We start from the raw sequence: 22,463 nt of genomic DNA, 5'->3' as shown, positions 1-22,463 counted from the left end.
AAATCAATTTAGCTTAGATTCTATTTGCTTAAGATAATTATCAATAAGGCATGCTAGCTAAGTTTTGATCAAATTGCCTTAAACAATTATTTCTATCAAAATTCAGATTATGATTCATTTGTTATCAATAAAATATGATTCATTAGAGTTAGATAGAAGTCTTGCATAAGGGCACATAATGAGCATACAATCTGGTCTACTAGCTGTATGATAAAATAATTATTCTATCATGCTTCAATACAGCTTTAAAACAATAGATCTACTTTGCTCATCCTTTTCAAATTCTACAAGATGGGGTCATAGACATACCTTCTTCATGCCAATCTTCTATAAGAGTTTTCTTGTGGACTAACTTTGGTCAATGAAGATCCCCTTTCTTGTTTGTCTTAATTTGGAGTTTGAGAGAAGATGTTAATTCATTCATCATACATATTTCAAACTCACCTTACATGAGCTAAGTAAAATCTTCATATAACTCTTCATTAGTAGAACCAAAAATGATGTCATCAATGCATACTTTGAGCAAATAAGATATCACAAATTCTTCTTTTTGATGTATAGATTTATCACTATTACTTTCTATCAAAAAGGTTACTTAAGCTTTTATATCATGCTTTTGATGCTTGTTCCAAATTATATATTGCTTTAACATATTTGTAATGAGTGTTTTCAAATATGGTGGTTATTTAACATAGATCTCCTTTTTAATGAAATAACCACATAGGAGTGCATTCTACACATTCATTTGACAGAATATAAAGCTCATGAAGCAAGCAAATGATAATGGTGATCTTTACTTCTAATCATGCAAGGATTTCATCAAGATCTAATTCATCTTTTCTTGATTGAATCTTTTAGTAGTCACCAATTTTTCTTCATTAAGTGCATTTCTGAAAAACTCAATTTGGTTATAATTATTAACAAGTTTACAGATTGTTATATGTAAAAGATTAACCATATACATATATAATTTAATTTTAGTATCTTGATAATAAATCATTAGTCTCATAAGGAACAAAATGAATTGATATTTCTACAACTCGAATCTTTTCATTGAATGTTCTATATGCATTGCTTGATGAATGATATCCAAGGATAGACATATCTTTATCAGATTTGGCATTATTTTCATAAGAACATATCAAGCATAGTATGTACGACTGAAAAATATGAGAGATATGCAGTAGTTCATTTTCTATTTTTCAGAAGATCAAAAGAAGTTTTCATCAAAAATAGATCTAATAGAAGTCATATGTATGACAAGCAGTGATGATAACCTTTAAAAAAAAAATCATTTAAGTAGATGACTATCATACACAATTGTCTTTTTTATTTCTTCAGGAATTCTATTAACCCTATTTTACTTAAGGTGTCTTTGGTGCTGAAATAATTAATTTCTGTATAAACTTTATCAGGATTTTAGTTTTCAACACTGTGCCATGATACTCTTTATCTTCACAGTTTGGAAACCTTTATCATTTGAAACACTTTTACAAGATTTAGCAAATACAGAAAATATTTCAATTTTATTTGCCAAGAACACATCCAATGTAAGCTTTTGAAAACTTAGTGATGGAAACAACATCTTTAGATTTAGAAATTGATTTTTGTTTGTTTCCTTAGTTAGCATGCATGGTAAACTTTGATCTTTCAGAAAATAATCTAAGTAAGCCAATGGCAAGGTCTTTTGAGATTAAGTACATACTAGCATGAGTTGATTTTATATGCCAAAGATGGTTTCTTTAATCTTGGTATTCATAGTGCATATATTCAAAAGCACACCAAGTACACATTATCATATCTATGATCAATAAACAATAATGCCATGGATAAAAACTCTCAATCAAGCATATAGAGAATTCATAGAGTTATTCTTAATAAATTGATTAATCTTTTAGCAACTTGTCCAATAGTGAGTAAAGTATACTATAAAATGAAGTGATTTGATTGTATTTTCAAAAGTATTTTCTATATCACAAAATTGGTCAATACTTGCAATTCATATCAAATACTAAAGCAAAAATAATGATGAGATGCAAGGATTATTGATTTCATTATTATTATTTTTGTTAATTACTTTTCATAAGTATATTTTAAGTTTCTTTTGTTCCATGGGTATCTTGGCACACCTATGTCTACATCCTCATATTTTCATTTTGGGTACCCAAGCTTGCTTGGGTCCTTGAGAGTTAGGACATATGGTTCCTTTTGGAACCCAAATCTGTTTAATAGTAATAACTTTACCATTTGATTTAATTGTGTTAGAACGATGGAAAAAGTTGTTATGCCCATTCTTTTCATGTTTGAAATAAGTTATCTTATTTAATGGTTTGCTTGGTGAATTGATAACCTTTTTCTCTAGAGATTTATTGTTAAGTAAAGGAGTCAAGCCAAGTTTTGATTTATCATAAGCAACATATTGGCTTTCAAACATCATTTTTAATCGTTCTGAACTTACGGTGAATTTGTTAATAAAAGATTTTAATTGATTAATTTCTTTACTTAAGTTTTGATTTTCTTTAATTAAACTCTGATTTTTTTGAATCAATTGTTCTAAATTTAACCTTAAGCTTTCATTTTCAGAATTTAGTTTATCTTGTATCTCATCACTAGAATTTCTTTCTTTTAAAATTTTCAGATTTAGTTTCTTAAGATTTTTATTCTTTATAGCTAATTTTCTACATTCACCATACAAATCATGAAAAGCATTTAATAATTCATCATAAGGGAATTCTTCTTGAGAATCATTTGATGTAAAAGTAGATTCAGATTTTACCTTATCTTCTTGTGCCATAAAGCACAAGTTAGTTACCTTTTGTAGTTTTTTGGAGCTGAACTGCCTCGGAGTCGACTCGGATCGTTTTGGAGTCGACTCGGCTGACTTGGGAGTCGACTCTAGAGCGCTTGGAGTCGACTCGGCTCTCAGAGTCCCCGAAGTTGGTTCTTTGCCTTTTAGTCTTGCTTTCTTCTGAGAGTCGACTCGGACGTAACTAGGAGTCGACTCGCCAAACTTCGGAGTCGACTCGTAACCTTCTGGAGTCGACTCGGTTGCAGGGTCTGAAATACATCGTTCTGTCTTTCTTCTGTTACCCTTAGGAGTCGACTCGAAAACGTCGGGAGTCGACTCGGCAACCATCGGAGTCGACTCGAACCTTTCTGGAGTCGACTCGCTGACAGGGTCTGAAAAACTGAGTCTCTGCCTTTCAGACTGTTTTCCTCTAGGAGTCGACTCGGACAAACTGGGAGTCGACTCGGCTGATAAGGGAGATTCTGCAGTTTCACTGTTAGTATGTAATTGAAGCACATGTGAGCTAATCTGAGATTTATCATAAATATTTTTTAAAGTATCCCAGATTTCTTTAGCAGATAAGCATGCAGAAATCTTATTAAATATAGTTTCATGGATAGCACAATATAGTATGTTCATAGCATTATCATTCAATTGTGCTAAGTCTTTTTCATTAACAGTTTGAGAGAGTGTGTGAAGGTCATTTATTATGATATTCCATAAATAATAGTTTTGTAATTGAATAAAAATGCGCATGCGTGCTTTCCAATATGTGTAGTCTATGCCATTAAATAGTGGAGGTCTATCAATTAATTGTCCCTCTTCTAGAAAACTATCTATTTGAGTTGTCATGATCTTTGGCTCTGGATCGTGAGATCAACAATTAACTTTAGAGCACCTGCTCTGATACCACTTGTTGCCCAAGGTGACAACCCAAGAGGGGGGGTGAATTGGGTTTTCTAAAAATTATGTTCCCTAATTTTTACTTTGAATAGAATGCAGCGGAATAATAGGATGTTATTTACTTAAGCTCTAGGCAATTACAAGTAAAGCAGTGGAAGATTAAGCTAGAGCAATTATACTATGGCTTTAGGGTGCAATTGATCTAAAATTAACTTATAGTTGTATGATCAATCTTAATCTATGTGTATGGTAAGAATGGAGTGGAAGCTAAGCAAATCACTTATAACTCTATAGAAAACAAAGCTAGAGATATTACACAATCAAGCATGAATGGAAGGCATGAAATACAAGAGATAAGGCATCACAAACACAAAGATGTATAGTGGTTCGGTGCACCCCAGCACCTACATCCACTCCCCAAGACCTCTTGGAAATTTCACTATAATCCTACAGATTACAGCCGGTTGTTTTACAAGCTCACAACCCAACTTGTTGTTTTACGAGCGCACAACGAACTCGGTCGGTTTTTCCAGGCTCACCGACTAGAACCACCCCGATTGTTTTTCCGGGATCACAATCGAACCTTTACACGTTGGTTTTACCCTCGACTCACCAACCAACCTAACACCGTTGGTTTTCTCTTTGGCTCACCAACAAACCTTAACCCCTTGATTCAATCCCTTGATTGAATCAAGTTACAAGATATTAAAACAAAGGTTTAAAACAAATCAAAGCTTCTTAAACAAGCAAATATAACAATATAAACAAATAGAGTAAAGAGAAGCCCTCAAACGCGTTTTGAAGATGAAGGAGCTCGGCTTCTTCTTTACTTGACCCTCTTCTGATTTGGCACGAAGTAGAGGATCACCGAGGCAGCACACGGATGGAGAGGAAGCTTTGGGATTCACTTGGATGCTCTTCTTCTCTCTATTTTACTTTGGATGGCCCTTTTGTGCTTATGGGAGATTTTCCTTGTAATCTCTTTGAAATCTCTTTCCTAAATGTTTTCTCCCACTTCCATGCCCTCTTCCCTAGCTCTCCTCTTGATTTTATAGCTTTAGAGGGAGTGGAAACAAAAATCTAGCCGTTAGAGACAAAAATAGAGCCGTTGGAATCAAGAAAAAACTAGCTGTTATGCCTCCCAGCGTGCTAGAGTCGACTCGGCTGAAGCAGGAGTCGACTCGGCTGAAGCAGGAGTCGACTCGGCTGAAATAGGAGTCGACTCGTGAATAGTAGTCTGCCGGTACTATAGCTGGGAGTCGACTCCGCACTGTAGCACTGAAGTTGGAGTCGACTCGAGATCACTGTAGCGCTGAAAATCAACTCTCTGTCTTTTTGTTTGTTCTCAGTCGGAGTCGACTCGTAGAGTATCGGAGTCGACTCGAGCACTGTTTCTTGAAACTCTAGAGTGCCAGAGTCGACTCTAAACTTTCCGGAGTCGACTCGAGGACTATTTTTTTGAATTTTTCTTTAAATTTGCTCCTCCAACTTGAATTCTTTAAACTTGAAACTTGGGCCAATAAATTGTAGCTTTCTTCCAACTTTTCTTGAGAGCTTTGGAGGCCTTCTTGTATTCTTCCAATCTTGCTATGTTCCTTGCAAAATAAATTCTTTCTCCTTGCAACACAAACATTAGTATTTATACTTCAAGGTTTTGTGATCATCAAAATCAATCTTTGGGTCATCACCTTTGCTACTAGTCTAGCCTTATTCCTAATTACAATTTCATTTTCATCAAGTTTATTTTTATATATCCATTTGGCACCTATAATTGAATATTCAGAGGGTCGTTCAACTAGGTTCCATACCTTGTTTCTAGTAAATTGGTTTAATTCTTCTTGCATTGCATTTATCCAATTTACATCTTTTTCAGCTTCTTCTATGTGTTTGGGTTTAAAATGTGAGACAAAAGCTAGATGATTATTTAAGTTCCTAAGAGATGCTCTAGTCCTAACAGGTTGAGATGGATCATCTAAAATTAAATCCTTAGGATGCCCATGAGCATACTTCCAAGCCTTAGTCAGCCCATGATCCACAACAGCCTCTTAGCTTGATGATGCATTTCCAATTAATTTTTATTCATCTTCTTGTAATGTCATCTCATCAATCTTTTCTTCAAGTATTTCAGCATCATCATCAAGATCAACTCTCTTGCTAGAAGAATTATCACTAGAGTCATCAAAAACTACATGTATTGATTCTTCAATAACAAGGATTCTTTTATTAAAGACTCTATAGGCTTTACTAGTTGTAGAATACCCCGCAAATATATCCTCATCAGATTTAGAGTCAAATTTACTTAGATTATCTTTTCCATTATTATGTACAAAACACCTACATCCAAAGACATGAAAATAGTTTACCTTTGGTTTTCTGTTTTTCCAAAGTTCATAAGGTGTTTTCTTTATAATGGGTCTCAATAAAACTCTATTTAGTATATGACATGAGGTATTAATGGCTTCTCTCCAAAAGTACTTAGGGAGGTTACTTTCACATAGCATGATTCTAGCCATTTTCTCTAGGGTTCTATTTTTCCTTTCTACAACTCCATTTTGTTGTGGAGTCCTAGGTGCAGAAAAATTATGAGTTATTCCCTTTTTACTACAAAACTCATCAAATAAATGATTTTCAAATTCGGTTCTATGGTCACTTCTAATAGCTATGACTGAAGTATCTCTAGCATTTGTTACTTCCTTATGAAATTTCTTAAAAACTGAAAATGCTTGATCTTTATGAGCTAAGAACATGACCCAAGTATATCTAGAAAAGTCATCTACAATAACTAGACTATATTTATTTCCTCCTAGACTTGTGGTTCTAGTTGGTCTGAATAGATCCATGTGTAGTAGTTCTAGAGGTCTAGAGGTAGAGACACAATTTATGAATTTAAAGGAGTTCCTTGATTGTTTGCCATATTGACAAGCTTCACATATCTTATTCTTTTCAAACTTTAGTTTTGGCAAACCTATCACCGAATCTCTTTTAACTAGTTTTGATATTGTGTCCATACTCGCATGACCTAACTTACGGTGCCATAACCAACTAGCATCATTATCCTTAGTTTCATTAACAACTAAACATGGGTTATGTTTGGCAAGATCCTCAAGGTCTACTACATACACATTCCCACGTCTTATTTCTTTGAAAACTAAACTATTGTCATTTGAGTTGGTTATGATGCATAAGGTTGGTTTGAACAACACATCAAAACCTCTATCACATAATTGACTAATGCTAAGTAGATTATGCTTAAGACCATCAACATATCGAACATTATCAATAAAAGTTGAAGGGATAATTTGTACTTTACCTATACCAATGATGTGACCTTGGTTATTGTCTCCAAATGTCACAGGACCTCCCTTCTTGGGCTCAAGGGTGAAGAATTGGTCTTTGTCACCCGTCATGTGTCTTGAGCAGCCACTATCTAAGTACCAACAGTTTTTGTCGACCTTGGCTGCAAGACACTCCTACACAAAGAAATCATACAATTTTAGGTACCCAAGTTTTCTTAGGTCCTTCATGGTTAGTAATGTTGGTTCCTTTTGGAATCCAAACCTTTTTAATTTTTCTTTTAGCTTTTCCTTTCCTATGGTCACACATATTAGCTTTATGTCCTACTTTTCCACAGCAAAAACAGGTTATATTCTTAGTTTCACTTTCTCCTGCTTTCACAAAGAAATTACTAAGGAGCTTTTGCTTATTCTTAGATTTATACCCTAAACCGGCTCTATTAAACACAGCTCGTTGACTATTGAGTATCATTTCTAATTTTTCTGAGCTATATGTAAATTTTTCTACAAAAGGCTTGTACTTTTCAAGTTCTAGTGTCAATTTTTGTTTTTCTGTTTTTAGTGCATTTAAGTCTTTTGTGAAATTACCTCCAATAGTTTGCTTATCCTTTTTAAGTTCAGAAATTTCCTTGGTTAGTTTTTCGTTATCTTTACTTAAGGTATGAGTTTTTTGAGTTAACATTTGGTTGCTTGTCTTAAGTTCTAAATTTTCTTTAGTGATAAAATCCTTATCCTTAACTAATTTATCGTATTTATGGAGGTGAGATTGATTGGTTAGTTTTAGCTCTTTATTCTTAAGGCTTATTGTCTTATATTCATTCATTAATTCGTTAAACGCATCATATAACTCATCAAATGTAAAATCTAAATGCGTTTCAGATGTTACCTCATTTTCGTTTGCCATAAAGCATAGATTGGCCTTTTCTTCTTGTTCCTCCTCCGATGATGAAGATGATGTATCGGAGTCCGATAAGGTGGAGACGAGGACTTTCTTTTTCTTGTGCTTGCTGGCCTTCTTGAGCAAAGGACAGTCCGCTCTGAAGTGTCCCGGCTTCTTACATTCGTAGCATCCGATTCCCTCATTTTTCCTTTCCTTACCTTTATCCTTGTAATAGGAACTTGAGGGACCTCTCCTTTGATGAAAGGACTTCTTTCGGTTGATGAATTTTTTGAACTTACGTACGAGAAGAGCCTCATCATCATCTCCCTCATGATCTTCTTCTTCACTGCTGCTACTGCAAGATAAATCCTTGTTAGAAGAAGTAGATTTGAGAGCTATTACCTTTTTCTTATGAGAGGATTCTTCTTCGCTGTGTTGTTTCATTGTGAGCTCGTGCATCATTAAGGATCCAAGAAGCTCCTCAAGTGGAAGCTTGTTCAAGTCCTTGGCTTCTTGAATTGCCGTCACTTTGGCTTCCCATGACCTTGGTAGACAACGAAGAATCTTCCTGACAAGCTCACTGTTAGAATAATTTTTGCCAAGACTTTTTAGGCCATTGACAATGTCAGTGAATCTAGTGAACATGCAAGTGATTGTTTCATTAGAATCCATTTTAAATAATTCATACTTATGAACTAATATATTTATTTTAGATTCTTTTACTTGATTTGTGCCCTCGTGTGTCACTTCAAGTCTATCCCAAATCTCTTTTGCAGAATTGCAAGTAGAGACTCTATTGAATTCATTTCTATCTAAAGAACAATAAAGTACATTCATGGCTTTGGCATTTAGTTGTGCCTTCCTTATGTCATTGTCATCCCAATCATTTTCAAGCTTGGATACAGTGACACCTTCTACATGAATGGATGGGATGTATGGTCCATTTAGTATGATGGTCCACATCTCATAGTCTTGGGCTTGGATAAATATTCTCATCCTAGCCTTCCAATATGAGTAGTCGGATCCATTAAAGAATGGAGGTCTATGTGTGGACTGGCCCTCAATGTGAGAAGATCCAAATGGGGTTGTCATTTTGATCTTTTACTCTTTGGGTAGTAGAGTTCAGGCTCTGATACCACTTATTGCCCAGATAGACAACCCAAGAGGGGGGGGGGTGAATTGGGTTTTAAAATAATTATTGCAATTAAAATGTCTGTGGATAACTAATTAATACTTTTTGTAAGTTAATTAATTAGATGCTATATGCAGTGAATGAAATGAAAGTAAGAGATGACAAGGCAATCACAAACACAAAGATTTTATAGTGGTTCGGAGCTAACCCTTGCTCCTACGTCCACTCCCCAAGCCTCACTTGGGTATTCACTATAACCCCTTGGATTACAGCCGGTTGTTTTACAAGCTCACAACCTAACTTGTTGTTTTACGAGGTCACAACGAACTCGGTCGGTTTTTCCAGGCTCACCGACTAGAACCACCCGATTGTTTTCCTGGGATCACAATCGAACCCTGACACGTTGGTTTCAACCTAGGCTCACCAACAAACCTTTACACCCTTGATTCAATCCCCTGATTGAATCAAGTAAGGACCAAATGGATAGAAAGAACAAAGAGAAAAATACAGCTTCTAAATAAGCAGATATTCAGCAATATGAATAATAGAAAAGTTAAGAGCCCTCAAACAAGTTTATGATGATGTAGTGGAGGGCTTCTCGAACTTTGGGTCTCCTCTTGAATGTCTTGAAGACTTGAAGGCAGAAGGAGACTTCTTTAATGCTGGGAAGAGTTGGTTGAATGGAGTTAATGGCTCTCTTCCTTCTTTTCCGCTGAAATCCCTTTGGCAGATGAAGTTATTGTGTTTTCTTTGAAAGGAATGTTACTTCTCTGCCTTGCTACAGTTCTCTGTGGCTATTTAAGCCATTCCCCATAGAAACTAGCCGTTAGACACAATCTACTAGCCGTTCTGCACATTCTGCACATCCTGACAATGTTTCCGTTGGGATCGGAGTCGACTCGCGCGATCTGGAGTCGACTCGGCTGCAGCAAGAGTCGACTCATGCTTTTCTGGAGTCGGCTTGGCAACTGTTCCGGATTTGAATTAAAGTGCTCTTCTCGACTGGGAGTCAACTCGACTTAACTCGGAGTCGACTCCCCAAAGTCTGGAGCTGACCTGGCACTTTTGGAGTCGGCTCATCCCAAGGAATCCATGGATGCATTTTCCAAGTTTGCTCACTCGAGTCGACTCGTGAATTCTGGGAGTCGACTCGGCACTCAGAGTTCGAACTTCCGAGCTTCTGTCTTTTGGCTCGTGCTGTCTTGGAGTCGACTCGGACTGTTCTGGAGTCGACTCGGCTCTCAGTATCCGAAAAGCAGTCTTCTGTCTTTTTGGGGTCGCGCTGTCTCGGAGTCGACTCGCCCTTTGCGGGAGTCGACTCGGCTCTCAGTGTCCGAAAGTTACTCTCTGACTTTTGCCTTGTATTACACTGAGAGTCGACTCTCGCTTCCTTTGGAGTCGACCTGCCAACCATCGGAGTCGACTTGCGTTCCTCAGGAGTCGACTCGGCTCTCAGGGTCCAACATACCTTCTCTGTCTTTCTGTCTGTAACCCCCTGGAGTCGACTCATACTACTCCGGAGTCGACTCGGCAAGCATCGGAGTCGACTCGCGCTCTTCAGGAGTCGGCTCGCTGACAGGTTTTGAGTTGAGTCTTTCTGTTCGTCTGTCTGTTCTCAGTCGGAGTCGACTCGAAATGTTCCGGAGTCGACTCGAGCCTGTGCCAGTGCTTCTGATACGCTTGGAGTCGACTCGTAATCTCCCGGAGTCGACTCGAGTCTCAGACTTTGGTTCGGATTGACTTCTTAACTTATCCAAAATGTCTTGAACTAAATCTAAAGACACTTAACCATAAATTTACAAGATTTTCACTGAAACACTAGATTGAATTCATTAGTAAACATAAGATATACTCAAATGCTTTGAGCTCATCAAAATCAAATAGGGTTATAATCAATCACTCCACACATGGGGAGAGGACCACTGAAATACTTACCCTGGTACACACTGATGTGTGTGGCCCATTCGATGTGCTAGCTAGAGGTCGTTATTCATACTTCATTACCTTTACCGATGACTATTCACAATATGGGTATGTGTATCTTATGAGATACAAATCTGAGTCTTTTGAAAAGTTCAAAGAGTTCAGAAATGAAGTAGAAAAACAGACTGAAAAAACCCTTAAGGTTCTTCGATCAGATCGAGGAGGAGAATACCTTAGTGGAGAATTCCGGGACTATCTCAAGGAGAATGGCATAGTCTCACAATGGATGCCTCCGGGTACACCTCAACTCAACGGGGTGTCAGAGAGGAGGAATCGGACTCTATTGGATATGGTCCGATCCATGATGAGCTTCACTGATCTACCTATGTTTCTTTGGAGAGATGCCTTATTATTCGCGATTTATTTATTGAATAGAGTTCCCTCTAAATCCGTTCCTACCACACCGTATGAGATATGGCATGGTAAGAAGCCGAGTCTTGGTCATCTCAAGATTTGGGGATGTCCGGCCCACGTCAAGCGACTATAGGCGGACAAGTTAGAGCCTAGGACCATAAGTGCTCGTTTCATTGGATATCCTAAAGAGTCATTAGGATACAATTTTTACATCTCAGAGGATTACAATGTGTTTGTGAGCCGACATGCCGTCTTTCTGGAAAAATAGTTTATCCTTGATAGAGGCAGTGGGAGGAAAATTGAGCTTGAAGAGAAAGTCTCTGAAAAGCAACAAGTAATGGATCCTATAGTGATGAGAGCACAAAAAGTACAATTTTCATACCATTTTAATTAGCATTATAGCTAATCATTATTGATAAAATTGATTAATTAATATTCTTTTTTATGTTTGAACGCAAGTAATCCAAGAAACCCAATAACATTGGGTTTGAGCCCAATGACCAGTAGCCCAAGCTCAACAAATTCACAGCCATCCGAGTCAATTCAAGCATCTCCGAGCAGGCATCTCAACTCCCCAAGCTCTTTGACTCAAAGCAAAACTTCCCAAAAGCCATCCATCTCACCTCCTCTGTTTCGGAACAAAGCTTTCATGCATCAGAACACGTCCAATCCGATGCCAAGAGGAGTCATCCCAACGGTTCACATTTTCTTCCCATTCCAAGCCGAGTTCTCCACTTCCTTTACAGCAAATGAATTTCAGCCATCAGAGGAGTCTTCTCAACTTCCCAACATCAATGTCTCCCAAACTCCCAAACCGGCTCTTTCATCCGTGAAAAAACTCCCCAACGAACAGAGCATGCGTCCGTGAGGAGCTTCCCAACGTTCGTCATCTCCGAGCGTTTCTCACCCGCGTATTCCATGCATTCCAAGCAGCGTCTCATTCGTGGCTTCCGTCTCCCCTGTTCCAGCAAGGGAACTCCGAAGCCAAACCGTCCGCGTTCAAGCCATCAGCCGAGTCACCTCTGCTCTCCACGCTCTCCATCCGTTCCGTGATCTCTCAGCAGCAGCAACCATTCGTCTTCCACGCGTTCCAGACTTCATTCATCCCACGTTTTAGCCTCCTTCCAGACGTTTCAGCCACGTTCTCCATCCATTTAGAACGGCGATCTTCCAGCGTCCTTCCATCTTCCCAGCCACACCTTCAACACGCTGAAGGTGTCTATAAAAGCAGTCGACAAGAGGTGAGAGTGAGGGGGGAATCACCGAAGCACAACATCTATACCTTCTCTTCCGATCCGTCTTCTCAACCGAGCGAGGGAGGAGAGAAGACAGCCGGCCGAATCCATCCAAGTTCCCAATAGCCATTTGACTTCCCATTCTTCCCCGCTTCGGAACGAAGCATCCCAAGTCTTTGCTGCCCGTGGAGACAAAGGGGAGCCGGGGACGGAACGAGAGAGGAGGGGGAAGCCAACATCCGCATTTTCCCAGTCGGGCGAGAGAGGAAACCAAGGCCACGGAAGGGAGAAAGCAGCCGGGAGAAGAAAACAGAGCACCCTGTTTTCTGAACCAAAGAAAAAAAAAAGGGATTTATGTTTATTTTAAGTTATTCTTTACTAATCCTTTTATAAAAATGTTTGCATCTCATATGGATAGCTAAATCTTTTTTAGCTAAGGCTAGGGAAAAGCCTAACATTTTCTTCATGTATTTTCTTTAATCATCAATGGGATTTTAATGTTTTAGATTTGTGGTGAAGTAGATTTATAGAAATTATTTCAAACTTATATATTTCCTTTGATTTGTTATTTCTCCCGGGTATAACAGATGCTTAGAAATCCCTGTAGTTTAAAATAGAATTACTGTAATGCTGCCCATAAGACTAAATCTATTTTATTATGATTAATAGGTGATTTTAAGAAAAGCATGATGAAATGCTAGGCTGAATCCTAATGCCTTAGTTATATTTTTGTCAATCCGAATATTATTCAGCCTTTAGTTTTTTGTTCACTGTCAAATCCCTGTGGATTCGACCTCGGACTCACCGAGAATATTACTTTGCTACACCCTATACTTGGGGTATTCTACATTTAATTTTCCTTTTTAAAAGAGCAAGATTAAAGTTGTAGCAAGTTTTTGGCGCCGTTGCCGGGGATTTGCAACGTGCGAACGAGAACAACGTTGCAAAATTTCAACTTTTACTTTTTGTTTCTTCAATTTTTCTTTATTTCTAACACAGCTGAAATTTCAAATCTTTTCAGATTCAAGGATGACACAAGCAGGACCAGTAACGAGGAAGATCAAGATCACATTTTTGGATTCCCGGAGTGAACGAACTCCGGTCGTGAGTATTTAAATTAATTTTCCTATTTTGCTCATACTAGTCCTATTTTTCCTACATTAGAATTTTACTCTTGTTTAAAAAAAATTAAAAAAAATTTATTAATTAAAATAATAAAATAAAAAAAATAAATAAATAAAAAGAAGAAAAAAAAAAATTTTTAGCTAGTTTGCTTGATCAACTATTCAAATGCAATTTAATGTCATGACATAAAATGTTAAAATTTTCTTGATTGTTGCATATAGTATAAAGCATTTGCATAAAATAATCTAAGGGCTGAACCCATTAACAAGATAAGGTTGGGATTTCATCACTCGTCCTTAGCCCAAAAATCATCCCAGTGCATAAATATCCTAAGCCTAATTAAAATCAACTAGACGTTGGCCCCTAAGGATATTCGAGCTCAATAGGACGAAGACCACTGAAAGTTGCACCAATTTCGCTCTATGACCCCGGTCGATGTCTAGGCAAGCTTTGTCCCTCTAAGTGATTGAAGGGAGACAGTTTCTATTCGAGGAAAGTGGATTTTAAGTGGGACCTTTGCTATACGCATCGTGACCCCTCCACTTACCTGGGAGCTTACCTGGTCGACTAGGTTATTAGACCGGATTGGAGGCTTAAGTGTACTCTTCAAACCAGTTAGGAGCTGTCTAGAAATTTTTAGGAAAACATTAGAAATAAGGGTGCTATGCTTTGATACTGTTTGATTGTGAATAATTTTAGTAGCAGGGTGTCAATATTCATAGCTTTAGGTAATATTCATACTCATCCAAAACTCTAAAAATATATATATATATACAAAATAAATAAATAAATAAATAAATAATAATAATAATTAAAAAAAAAGTCGACTGGTTAATTGGTCAGTATATGCGGTTGTGGCAAAGGGATAAAACGAAAAGATTATTCCGAGTTGAATCTAGGGATAAAAGTTCAAATAATTAAATGGAAGATAATGGTAGTAATCAGGGAGATAATGAATTTCAAGATGACTTACCTATTAGAACGCTTCATGATTATCTACAACCCACTAGGACCAGTACCCCATCTTGTATGGTTATTCCTACTGCTGCGGGAGCTTTTGACATGAAACCAGGAATAATCCAATTACTCCCTAAGTTTCACGGACTTGATTCTGAAAGTCCCTATTTGCACCTAAAAGAATTTGATGAAGTGTGTTCAACACTTCATTTCAATGATGTCACTGAAGAGGTAGTTAAGCTTAAGTTATTTCCTTTTTCTTTAAAGGAAAAAGCTAAGTCATGGTTACACTCCTTAAGGCCTAGGACCATAGCCACCTGGCAAGAAATGACAAGAGAATTTTTAAAGAAATTCTTTCCAACACATAAAACAAACACACTTAGAAGAAATATCATGAACTTCGCACAAAAAGATGGAGAAATATTTTTTCAGTGTTGGAAAAGATTTAAGGACCTTCTGCTTGCTTGCCCACATCATGGATATGAAATTTGGAGGGTCATTAGTTTCTTTTATGATGGTTTGTCCTCAAATATGAGACAATTTGTAGAAATGATGTGTAATGGTGAATTCATGAGTAAGGAACCAAATGAAGCCTGGGATTATTTTGATCTTTTAGCAGAAAATGCACAAGCTTGGGATACAACAGATAAAAATGAAAAATCTAAAATGGCACCTAATACAAAAGGAGGAATATATCTTATTAAAGATGATAATGATGTCAATGTAAAAATTGCTAATCTGACTAGGAAGGTTGAAGCCATGGAATTAAGCAAGGCTAATTTAGGAAAAGCACAAACTTTTGTTGAAAGTATATGTGGAATTTGTGAAAGTAATGCACATGTGACCAAGGATTGTCCTACAATCCCTGCTTTTCAAGAAGTGTTGCATGATCAAGCAAATTTCACCAATACTTATAAAAGACCATTTCCAGAAACATATAATCCTAATTGGCGAAACCATCCTAACTTTAGTTGGAGACATGGACCCACTGCCAATGAATCTCAAGGAAATTCTGTTCCTACTCCTTATGTGCCACCACATAGGAAATCCCTTGAAGATACTTTGCAAACCTTCATGCAAGGGCAGACTCAAATAAATCAGAATACCATGCAGTCACTTCAAGAACTTAAAAATTCTGTAGGTAGAATTGAGGCTCAACTCAATGTTAGGGAAAAAGGGACATTTCCAGCCCAACCTTAATCTAACCCAAAGGGTCAACATGAGGTCCATGAAGCAAGTTCATCCCAACCTAAATTTGAACAAGTTAAGTCTGTCACAACCCTTCGTAGCGGAAAAATAATTAACAAAGAAATTCCAACGAAGGATGACAGACCTAAAAAATCCATTGAGAAAAGGGATGAAAATGATAATGAACAAAATGATTCAATACCCCATCATAAAATAGTTGTTCCATTCCCTCAGCGCTTGCTTGCAGCTAAAAAGGAAATACCTGACCAAGAAATTCTGGATATCTTTAAACAAGTAAAGATTAACATTCCTTTATTAGATGCCATTAAGCAGATCCCATCTTATGCCAAATTTTTAAAAGATTTTTGTACCATAAAGCGAAAGCTTTATGTACAAAAGAAAGCTTTTCTAACTGAACAGGTGAGTGCTATTCTCAAACACAACACCCCACCTAAGTATAAAGATCCTGGTTGTCCTACCATATCTTGTATCATAGAAAACTTCAGGATACAACGAGCCCTTCTTGATTTAGGTGCAAGTGTTAACTTACTGCCCTATTCAGTTTATGAACAGTTAGGACTTGGTGAATTAAAACCCACCAAGGTTACTCTCCAACTTGCCGATCGATCTATAAAGATACCAAGAGGAATAGTCGAGGATGTACTTGTCCAAATTGATAAATTCTACTTTCCAGTCGACTTCATAGTATTAGATACCCAGCTGTCATGAACTGTACCACTCCAATACTTGTCATTCTAGGCCGCCCATTTCTAGCTACTTCCAATGCTTTGATTAACTGTCGAAATGGAATAATGAAAATGTCATTCGGGAATATGACTATAGATTTTAATATATTTAACATTTGTAAACAACCCGATAATGATAACGAAAATGATGAAATTCATGGAGTTAATCTGATCGACTCCATTGTAGAGGATCCTCTTGTCCCATCTCTTTCTTCTGATCCTTTAGAAACATGCCTAACTCATTTCGGAAATACAGATATCAACCAAAACTTTAGAGAAATCAGTGCTATATGAGATTCAGCTCCTTTGTTGGATACAGATAGGTGGAAATCTCGTTTTGAAGAATTGCCCACACGCAACAATAGTCCTCTACCATCTAGTGTTCAAGCACCTAAACTTGAGCTAAAGCCTTTGCCATCTGAGCTCAAGTACGCATACCTTGGTCAAGAAGAGACTTTTTCTGTGATCATATCATCCCAACTCGAACAAAGTCAAGAACTAAAATTATTGAAAATTCTCAAAGAGCATAAGGGAGCAATAGGGTGGACAATTGCTGATATCAAGGGAATTAGTCCCCCAATTTGCACTCATAGAATCCACTTAGAAGCTGATGCCAAACCTTCTCGTCAACCTCAACGTCGATTAAACCCAAACATGAAGGATGTGGTTAGAGCAGAAGTTCTAAAACTTCTGGATGCGGGTATGATCTACCCAATTTCAGATAGTAAATGGGTAAGTCCAACCCAAGTGGTCCCGAAAAAATCTGGTGTTACTGTAGTCAAAAATGCCAACAATGAATTAGTTCCAACTAGGGTCCCCACTAGTTGGCGTGGATGCATTGACTATAGAAAACTTAATTCTGTCACAAGGAAGGATCACTTTCCTCTACCTTTTATTGATCAAATCTTAGAAAGGTTGGTAGGTCATAAATTTTATTGCTTCCTAGATGGCTATTCAGGTTACAACCAAATTGCAATTGATCCTGAAGATCAGGAAAAGACCACTTTTACATGTCCTTTCGGCACATTTGATTACAAGAGAATGCCTTTTGGATTATGTAATGCTCCTGCAACCTTCCAAAGATGCATGCTCAGTATTTTCTCTGACATGGTTGAGCATTTTTTGGAAGTCTTCATGGATGATTTTTCGGTTTTCGGCTCCTCTTTTGAAAACTGTGTGAACCATTTAAAGCTAGTCTTAATTCGGTGTGAGGAGAAGAATCTAATCTTAAACTGGGAAAAGTGCCATTTCATGGTAACTAGGGGAATTGTTCTCGGGCATGTCATTTCATATGAAGGAATTGAAGTAGACAATGCTAAAATTAACTTAATTGCTAACTTACCCAACCCAAAAACTATCAAAGATATACGCTCATTTTTGGGTCATGCAGGATTTTATAGGAGATTCATTAAAGATTTTAGCTCAATATCTAAACCCTTATGTAATCTCCTTCAAAAGGAAACCCAATTTGTGTGGTCTGAAGAATGTCAAAAAGCTTTTGATAAACTCAAAAGCTTGCTGACCTCTGCTCCCATCATGCAACCACCTGACTGGTCACTTCCTTTTGAAATTATGTGTGATGCCAGTGAATATGCAGTTGGGGTAGTTCTAGGGCAAAGAAAAGAAAGAAAGCCTTATGTTATCTACTATGCAAGTAAGACTTTAAATAGTGCACAAAAGAATTACACCACTACGGAAAAGGAACTACTTGCTGTAGTATTTGCACTAGACAAATTTAGGTCTTACTTGATTGGATCCAAAATCATTATCTACACTGACCACGCTGCCCTTAAGTACCTTCTTTCAAAAAAGGATGCTAAGGCGCGTTTGCTTAGGTGGATCCTTCTGCTCCAAGAATTTTTTCTAGAAATAAGAGATAAAAAGGGGGTAGAAAATGTAGTAGCTGATCACTTGTCCCGTCTGACTCTTTCAGATTCCTTAGACAATTCACCCATAAAAGACACTTTCCCTGATGAGCAACTGTTTGAGATCACATCTTCACCCTGGTTTGCAGACATTGCAAATTTTTTAGTCACAGGTGAACTACCAAGTCATTGGAATAAACAAGACAAAAGAAAATTTTTGACTGAAATAAAAATTTTTTTCTGGAATGATCCTTATCTTTTCAAATACTGCCCAGACCAAATTATTAGGAGATGTGTACCTAATGACGAATTTATTAGTGTCATTTTCTTTTGTCATTCTGAAGCTTGCGGTAGTCATTTCTCTGGTAAGAAAATGGCTGCAAAAATTTTACAGTGCGGTTTCTATTGGCCCACCTTGTTTAAAGATTTCCATAACTTTTGCAAAGCTTGCGAGCGTTGTCAAAGTTAGGTGGGATAACTCGTAGGAATATGATGCCCCTCAATCCAATTTTAATTATCGAAATATTTGATTGTTGGGGAATAGATTTTATGGGTCCATTTCCTCCTTCATTCGGAAATTTGTACATCTTAGTAGCTGTAGATTATGTCTCCAAATGGATAGAGGCAATTCCTTGCAAACATAATGACCACAAAACTGTTGTAAAATTTTTAAAAGAAAACATTCTTTCCAGATTTGGAACGCCTCGAGCCATCATCAGTGATGGGGGTTCACACTTCTGTAATAAGTCTTTTGAGGCTTTAATGCGAAAATATGGGATCACCCATAAAGTCGCCACCTCTTATCATCCACAAACAAGTGGACAAGTTGAAGTATCCAATCGATCAATTAAGAATATTCTAGAAAAAACGGTTAACCCAAATCGCAAAGACTGGTCTTTGCATTTAACTGATGCACTTTGGGCTTATCGTACTGCTTTTAAAGGCCCGATTGGTATGTCTCCGTACCGTCTTATATTTGGCAAACCTTGTCACTTGCCTGTGGAATTAAAGCATAAAGCCTACTGGGCTATTAAGAAATTTAATTTTGATATGGATAAAGCTAGTTCACTACGCAAACTTCAACTTAATGAACTAGAGGAAATCAGGAATGAAGCATATGAGAATGCTCGAATTTATAAAAACAAAATGAAAGTCTTTCATGATAGAAATATTATGAGAAAAACATTTGAGCCTTCCCAGAAAGTTCTATTGTATAATTCAAGACTTCATTTATTTTCAGAAAAATTGAGATCTAGGTGGACCGGCCCATTTATAGTTAAAACTGATTATCCGTATGGAACTGTTGAGATAGAGAATCCAAACACCGGTAATATTTTTAAAGTAAATGGCCAACGTTTGAAGTTATTTTTGGACAACTTTACCCCAGAGGTTGAATCGACCAATCTGGGAGATCCTGTTTATCAGGATTGATCTCTATATCTGCTAGAGATCCTTTGTTTGTACATAATTTTTCTTTCTTTCATATGACAATTGGTGAGCAACAACAGTGTGCAGTCATTCTATCAGGTAAATTCTAACCTTCAGCCTTATTATCCTTCATACAATCATATTTAATGCATTCACGTTGAAACATTGGGGACAATGTTGAATTTAAGTTGGGGGGAGAGATTACTGTATTTTTCTATATATCATACCAATTGTCATATCATTTCAAAAAAAAAATATTAAAAAAATAATAAAAAATAATATATATATATAATAATAGTAATAATAATAACAAAAATATATTTTGTTGCATTTAATTACCACTTTAATTTTCTAAGCAAATAAACATGTGCAGCTATTAAGGCAAGGAGCGCATTATGACTTATCAGAGACCTATTACTAGATCCCCACATAAGTATTCAATGACAATAGGAAGGCCTCAGGAGTTCACTTGTGTTATCTATTTGTTTGTTGACCTTATTCGCAAGAGAAGTACGAGTGTCCTTGTCTTAAAGTTCATGATTTGGTTTTCACATAAAGATAGAGTTTGAAATTCCCGGCTAGATCACCTGGGTACCTTATGTTCTGACCTTGGTTGACCTATAGTCACAATACAGTCACGTTACATAAAAAAAAAGAAAAAGAAAAAAAAAAGAGAGAAATAATACAGTTTGTCTTCACTGAGTAACCGGGCCTCTTGCCTACAAAGCAGCGAGTGTTCGCGTAAAAAGGTGAAAATGACTGAAATAAGTGACTAGTCTGGCCTCGTGGCGTAGTCTGGTTTGAGTAATTAAGTCTAAGGGGTGTTTCACCTAATGCCTTGAGCCAACTGGTGATCGGTTATTTCAATTTTGAAAATAAACCACGCAATAGCACGTATCCCGTAGGATAGTGATTACGGGTGTCGGTCCACAGGGATTGGAGACAAGTTATTTTTTTTTTAAAAATAAATCAAAAAGAAGGATTTGCTAACTTGATTTAACTAAATTAATCTATGAGTACGAATTGAAATTTTATCAAAGTAAATAGATCTAGGGTTTGGAATCCACCACATAGCATTGCATCAAGGATTGTGTTCTTAGTTTTTATCTTTTGGAGAGGCATGCAATATTGGCTACAAGCCTTTTAAAATAAAAACATAAAGAGTGTTAGGAAAATCCATCTTCGGTATAGAATGAAGTGTCTACCTAAGTATGCTAATCTAGGGTGCAGCACACCTCATCTTCCTAGGCATGGATTATCTTAGACTACTTTAGCAAACACGAATAGTAAATGGCATGCTCAAGGTTTAAACATCATAAGAGAAATATTTCATTGAAGATAAGAATTTAAACAGGCTCCAAAATAATTAAAAAAAATAAGAACCACAATTGCCCTGATACATTGCTAGGGCTTCATCCAGCCCTAGACTAGACATTTAGCCGAGCATGGCTTCCGGACGACCTCCCATCTTCAAATGAAATTGATCACCTCCCATTATTCCCAAAATATCACAACTATTCTCTTTCCCCCCTCTCTCTTCTCTCTTTTTTTTTTATTTCTTTCTCTCGGCTGGTGGCTTCTTTTCTTCTTCACCGAAACAGAGTATCCTCTGTTTCTTCAAACCGAGCTCTCCTCTCTTGGACTCCACCCCCAACCGAGCTGCCCTCTCTCTTGCTGATGGCTCCCTTATATAGATCCCCCGCAAGCACGTGGATGGCTGGAATCACGGACTCGCCGGGAGGAGCGTGCGTTGCTGCATCACGGAAGAGGGACGCTGATCACGGAAGGATGCCATTCACGGACGCGGTGCTGGGAGCTGAAGCGGAAGGTGGGCTGCTGGCACGCGATGGGAGAAACGCGGACGGCTGGAGCGGAAATGGTGCTGGGATTTCGGGATCACCGGATTGGAAGCGATGCTGGTACGGGATCTTCAAATGGAGAAGGAAGATGGCAGACGGGCGCAGGATCCGTGGAGGGCGCCGTGGGACCGCTGCTGGAAATGGATGATCCGTGGGATGCTAGAGCGGCCGTGAGGCGCGATGCAGGGGCTCTCGAATCCGGAAGATGGGGACGCGGTGCGGGATCGCCGGGAGGAATCCGGGACGATCTGCTTCGGTGTGCTGGGAAGGAAAGAAGTCACCGGCTGGCTGATTTGGGAAGAAGGTCTCCCGTTTCAGCGCTGGGAAGGAGAAAGGATTTCTTCTTGGAATGAATCTGGGCGAAGATGAGGCTCGGTGAAGCGGAGAGGATCTTGAAACAGGGGTTTTGATTCTTTATTTAACTTGATCCGGGGGCGATCAAGGGTATGGCTGGGCTGGGAGTTATTCATGGAAGGAGGGAATACGCTGGGAGGATGCGGAGAAGATCCGTGAAGCTCGGGATGGCTGGAGGTTGAGCTTTGAATCGCGAAGGCGGGGGAGGGGAGGACGTGGAACAGGGGAAAGAAATGATTCGTGAGCTGGGATAAAATCTTTGGGCGCTGGATTGGATGCGGAAAGGATGATCATGCGGCTTGTTCCAAAACAGGGGAGGAGAAGATAAAAGAAATTGACATGGAAGATGAATACGGGAATGAGTAGGATATAT

At 37.9% G+C, this 22,463-nt stretch overlaps 1 non-coding gene across 1 annotated transcript; it reads right to left on the bottom strand.

Moving 5' to 3' along the window:
* Positions 1-15,025: 15,025 nt before the first annotated feature.
* LOC149750876 (small nucleolar RNA R71) lies at positions 15,026-15,132 on the bottom strand. The gene has a single exon (XR_016399056.1). It is a non-coding gene; the product is annotated as a small nucleolar RNA R71 (small nucleolar RNA).
* Positions 15,133-22,463: the final 7,331 nt, after the last annotated feature.

Source organism: Phoenix dactylifera, chromosome 18 (genome assembly GCF_051530095.1).
Source record: "Phoenix dactylifera cultivar Ajwa chromosome 18, Ajwa_hap1_PhDact_Kaust_v1.1, whole genome shotgun sequence".
Taxonomy (NCBI): Eukaryota; Viridiplantae; Streptophyta; class Magnoliopsida; order Arecales; family Arecaceae; genus Phoenix; species Phoenix dactylifera.
This window is presented reverse-complemented; position numbering and strand designations above follow the sequence as displayed.